Here is a 6344-nt window from a genome sequence, read left to right on the forward strand (position 1 = left end):
GTTGATTGGAAATAACTTCCTTTAATTAAAATGGAATCCTAGGAATCGCTCTTTCCAGTTCAACAAAATAGAAGAAAAAGCTACAAAGTGCAAAACAGAAACTGAAATTTCAACGAAAAAATTTGAACTAGGGAATTTAAAAATGCATATATATAATATTCTTTAGTAAGAACTATTGTAAACTAATTTCAGAAAATTCTTGGAATAACTGGCTGCACCTGGAATTGAATTCAATTTATTACTCAGTTAACTAAGAAGTCTGCATATATATAAGACAATTTGCTACATAATACTTTCATTTCCATGTTCTTTTCCGTGGTTAGGGTCTAACAAATTTAAAAGCTTCACAGACTAGGATGGAACCTAACAAATTCCCCTGAAACCAGTTGAAGGAGAGTTATTAATTGAAAAGACTATGGACGTAAGTCAAGTGGTAGATTTGAACCCTGGCAGCGTGGCCTTTTAACACACCAATATCGTTACCTGTACAAGTAAAAGTGTATGACTTATGATGTCCTCCCAGTGTTATGGTTCAAAGACCCTTTAAGACTTATACGCAAGGTAGTATGCTTCAACATTCTGATATTAAACATTCTGATACTAAAGGCAAGTATGTACTAAGCCTATGAAAATTAATTTAACATTCATGACCATGAATTGGCCCATTATATTTATGGGCCTATTATATATATAAATTTATATTTAATGATTTTGTGTTTGTGTAAATAGAGGCTTAAAGGGACATTTCTAGTCCTAGTTTCAAGAAAAAAAAAGTCAAACAACTAGGGAATGAAAAAATTTTAAAAACTATGTATATCTAATATTCCTCAGAAGGAACTATTACAAACTATAGATAAAACTTCGAAGAACTGGCTACAGCTGGAATTGAGTTCCATTTATTACTCAATTAAGAAACATTGCAGTGCACGCATAGAATGTTCACTGTGACTTCAGAATTCTCCATGAGTCTTCATGTTTCTGATTATCTTCTGATACCTTTTTGTTCTGGACCATCTTTTCAAGGATATTGGTATAGCAAATAGTTTTGAGAAATTTAGCATCTCTCTGGGGCAGAGGACGGATTTATTGGCTGATCATGATAATAAAGACAATGTCTCCCACCGGAAAAAGGATGAGAAGGTTTGCTAGCAGCATTTTCAGAAAAGATTAAGGATAGGGTGGAGGGAAGCTCATGGGTGGGGCCGTGAGCTGAGTGGGTTTAGTCACTCTACCCCATGGCTCATGGGAAGGTGTGAGACTAGGGCCAAAATCGGCCCCAACAGGGCCCTCCTTGAGCTTCAGGGAGGTGAGTTCCTGGGGCGGGGGGGAGATCGGAGTTTCCTAAACAGGGTTCCTCTCAAGGAACCCAACTCACTGAGTGTACAGGCATCAGCTGGCCACTGTTGCTTTGCTCTACGGGAGTCAGGGCTTCGGGAACCAGCACAAATGTTGTTACTCTGGCTGCTGCTATTGCTGTGATTAATAAACTGTTCTTTGTCTCTGGCCCAGGAGTCTCATATCTTCTGCCAGTGTCTATGATACTGTGGTAGGCTGACTTGTTTTCTAACAAATAAGGAAAACTGTAGACCCTTCACAGTTCTTGACAGTTTCAGTGACGAAGATGGAATACTGACACAACATGGCTTCCTGGAACAGGAAATACAAGAGCCTCTCCACAGTCCATTTAGTTCACTTAACATGATTTGAGGGAAGTCCTTGGATTTAATAACAGCCATATTATTCAATCCAGCAATAAATTATCCTCCACTCCATTCTCTGTCACTGAGGAGGAATTAGGGAGATGGCTGCAGGCTGAGTACCGGGAGGCAGGTTCATGACTTGATTCCTGTTCTCTCTCCTTGGGGTGAGGGCTAGAGAGTCGATCTGATGGTCAGCCTCACCCCCATCCTATGATAACAACCAATGCTAAGATCCACCCTGGGTTAGAGGAAAGTTCTGATCCTTTTCATACAACAATTACAGAGACTCACCAACGCCAAATGCAAAAAGAGGGAAATTTATGCCTGCTGTGGGCAGAAATCTTGCAAATCGATAGAACTTTGGCTGGTTAGCTTGGGAGATAAGGGGAAGGCACACATATTTGTTAAGGAGGGATGGGAATAGCTTGGCCCTCTTACAGCTCAACTTCTGATACCTTTTTGTTCTGGACTATCTTCTATCAAGCCAACCTTATATCCTTTCAGAGATGACAGTAAAAAGTCAGAGTTTGCTTGAAGTGGGTTTTGACCATAAAGGCACTCTCTGGCCCTCTTAGTGAAAGTTCCTGAGATAGAGAAAAATCACATGGGAAATCACAGGTGAAGCACTGTATAGCATTTGGGCACTTATTGCCCTGCGTTGCATCTATACTCTCCCCTGTACTGGCCCCCACAGGCTGAAAGATGGGGACATAATGGGTCTTTATAAGTTTTATGAAAATCCTCTTGTCCCTCTTGCTCCTGACTGATTCTTCCAGATGAAAAGTTTGGGTGAAAGTAAAGGATTATTGGAAAGAAATATCAATAGTTTTAGTTCCTGGAATGGGACACATTTATTTTGTGACAATGGAAGGATAGAAAAAACAAGCACCTGGGGAGGGAGCGCCTTAAACACTGGGAAGTACAGGTAAATGAAGGGACATTAATATTCTTTTGTCTTTTAGAACAGCTCCAAGACTCTTCCTCACAGAGGAAAATGCCTTAGTGCAGCTCTCCCAAACTATTGCAAGATCCTTGAATTTAACTGACTCCTGGGTTGCTATCTGATACACAGCTTTGATTGCAGTTTGATTGCTATTCTCTTAATCGTACTTCTCTGTATTGGAAATAGCAGCAAATGGCCCCAGCTTCTTCACCTCCCATGGGTATCTTTAAAATTTCATTTTAGCTCCTTTTTATTTTTGAGTCACTGGCTACAACTCTTTTCTGTTTTATTTTATGGCTCACTTTAGGTTTTAGAGTATACATCTTTAACTTATTACATGTATTAGTTTCTTATGACTTCTGTTACAAACTATTACTTGGTGGCTTAAAACAAAATAAATATATTCTCTCATGAAATGTGAAATATTTCATTGGGCTAAAGTCAAAGTGCTGGCAGGGTTACACTCCCTCCAGAAGCTCTAGAAGGGAATTTGCTTCTTTCCTCTTCCAGTTCCTGGTGGCTGCTGACAGTCCTTGACTTATGACCATGTCACTCCCGTCTTTTGCCTCCATGGTAATACTGCATTCTCTTTTTCTATGTCAAATCTCCCTCTGCCTCTTTTTTTTATCTGGCTGTGCCACGCAGGATCTTAGTTGCCTGAACAGGGATCAAACCCGTGCCCCCTACAGTGGAAGGGACTGCCAGGGAAGTCCCCCTCTGCCTCTTTCTTACAAGGACACTTGTGACACCCAGATTATCTCAGATAATCTCCTCATATCAAAATCCTTAATCACATCTGCTGAGTCTTTGCCGTGAAAGGTAATGAATGTTCACAGGCTCTAGAGTTTAAGACCTTTTATCTTCGGGGGCCATTATCCAGCCTACATCACAGACTGCTCAAGTGGTATTATAACAGTTCACATATAGAATAAGAACTTTACAATGTTATACTTCCATTTCTCCCAACTGGCTTTTGTGCTATTATTGTTTATACATTTTACTTTCACCTGTGTTCTAAATTCTTCATCACATTGTTACTGATTTTTCTTTAATTACCTTTGAGGATTTAAATAAGAAAAATATCTTGATGTATACTCACCTAGTTTCCATTTTTAGTGCTCTTCAATTCTTTCACAGATCTAGATTTGCAACTGGTATCATTCTCCTTCTGGTTGAAAGACTTCCTTCAATATTTAGTGCAGGTATGCTGTTGATTAATTCTTTCAGCTTTTGTGTGTCTGACAAATTCTCTGTTTCACCTTGTTTTCTGAAAGATAATTATTCTGGCTAAAGAATTCTAGATTAACCATTTTTTTCTTTCAGTACTTTAATAATGTTGCGCTGTCATCTCCAGTATTGCATTTAAAAATTTTTGAGGGAACTTCCTTGCAGTTCAGTGGTTAGGACTCCAGGCTCTCACTGCTGGGTCTTGGGTTCGATCACTGGTCTGGGAACTAAGATCCCATAACACGTGGGGCAAGGCCAAAAAAGTAAATAAATAAAGTTTTGAAACATTTATATATTGTAACATAATTGCCACTGTGGCAATATTTAGCACCTCTATCACGTTACATAATCATAATACAATATTACTGTCTGTATTCATTATACTGTGCATTAGATCTCTATGGCTTATCTACTACTAAGTTTGTACCCTTAAACAACATCAAACTATTCCCCTATCCTCTGGTAACCATGATTTTACTGTTTTTTTTAAAAGTTTGACTTTTTTAGATTCTATATGTAAATGATACCATACAATACTTGTCTTTGTCTATCTGGCTTATCTCACTTAGCATAATGTTGTCTTGTACTGTTTTGGAAAAAAACTCTGTTGTCATCTTTGTCTTTGTTACTTTATCTTTGTAATGTGCCTTTTTATCCTTACAGTTTATTTAAAGATTTTCTTTTTTTCACTGCTTTTAAGCAATTTGATTATGATGTGTCTTGTTTCCTTCATGTTTCCTGTGCTTGGTGTTCACTGAGCTTCTCAGATCTGTGGAGTTATACATTTCATCATACTTAGAAAAATAGTTAGGTACCCACATGCATGTATATTATGTCATTTGAAGTTGTTCTATGGCTCACAGAAATCCTGAAGTTTTTTTCCCCCCACAGAATCTTTTATGTATCTTTCTTTCTGGGTGGTTTCTCTTTGCTATTAGGTTCATGAATCTTTTCTTCTGTGATTGCTAACTTACTGTTTCTCTTAGCCAGTGCATTTTTTCTTCTCAGACATTGTAATCTTCATTTCTGGAAAGTTGATTTGAGTGCTTTTATATCTTCTATGTCTCCACTTAACATGTTCAATCTTTCCTCTAGATTCTTGAATATATGGAATACAGTTGTAATAATTTTTTTGTCCTGTCTACCAATGCTATCATCTGTCATGACTGGGGTCATTTTGACTGATTGATTTTTATCCCGTTACATTAGTATATTGTATTTTCCTCTTTCTTTGCATGATTTGCAACTTTTTGTTTTTTTGGTTGTGCTGCACAGCATGTGGGATCTTACTTCCCAGACCAGGGATTGAACCTGTGCCCCCTGCAGTGGAAGTGCGGAGTCCTAACCACTGGACTGCCAGGGAATTCCCCTGCAACTTTTTTTTTTTTTCTTTGCTGTGTTGGGTCTTCGTTTCTGTGCGAGGGCTTTCTCTAGTTGTGGCAAGCGAGGGCCGCTCTTCATCGCGGTGCACGGGCCTCTCACTATCGCGGCCTCTCTTGTTGCGGAGCACAGGCTCCAGACGCGCAGGCTCAGTAGTTGTGGCTCACGGGCCGAGTTGCTCTGCGGCATGTGGGATCTTCCCAGACCAGGGCTCGAACCCGTGTCCCCTGCATTAGCAGGCAGATTCTCAACCACTGCGCCACCAGGGAAGCCCCCCCCCCCTGCAACTTTTGATTGGATACTTGACAGTGTGATTATTACCTTGTTGGGTGCTGGATGTTTTGATATGTGTATAAATATTCTTGAGCTCTGTTCTGGGTCTGTCAAGTTATTGGAAATGTTTGATTCTTTCAGGTATTACTTTGAAGATTCATTTGTCAGGTCCAGAGAAGTGTTTAGTGTAAGACTAGTCCTGACCACCTCCTGTGGCAAAATCCTTGTGAGTACTTAGGGAGTACCCATTAATTATAAAGCTTTTCACTCTAGCTGGTGAGAATATAAAATATTTCCAGCTCTTTGTGAGCTGTGAGTATTGTACCCTTTGATGCTTTTAGGTGGCTCTTTCCCTAGCCTAGCATGTATGTGGCCATACATGCATATGGTGACATTAATCCGCTGTGGACTTGAAGGGGGTCCCTCTGAGAATTTATGGAGCTCTCTCACTCTTTTTCAATCTCTTCTTTAGTATTCCCTCCTAACTCGAATTTCCTTGGCCTTACTGGACATCTTTTCTTCAACTCAGGGAGACTTCTGGGGTCTCCCTGGGTTCCCCCCTCTTTGCATTATGATTTGGAAACTCCTCTCTTCAGAAAGTAAGTTTAGGAAATCACAGAGCTCATCTTGTTTGTTTCCTGTTACCCAGGCATCACTGTCATTAATTGCCTGATAGCCAATATCTTGAAATTCATTTTCTTATATTTTGTCTGATTTTTTAGTTGGTCAGCTAGGAGGATAAACCCAGTCCCTGTTACACCATTTTGGTTGGAAGCAGAAATCTTCCTATTATCCCTTGAAGAATAATGTAAGTGGTACAT

Source organism: Mesoplodon bidens (genome assembly GCF_964165515.1).
Source record: "Mesoplodon bidens genome assembly, chromosome: 3".
Taxonomy (NCBI): Eukaryota; Metazoa; Chordata; class Mammalia; order Artiodactyla; family Ziphiidae; genus Mesoplodon; species Mesoplodon bidens.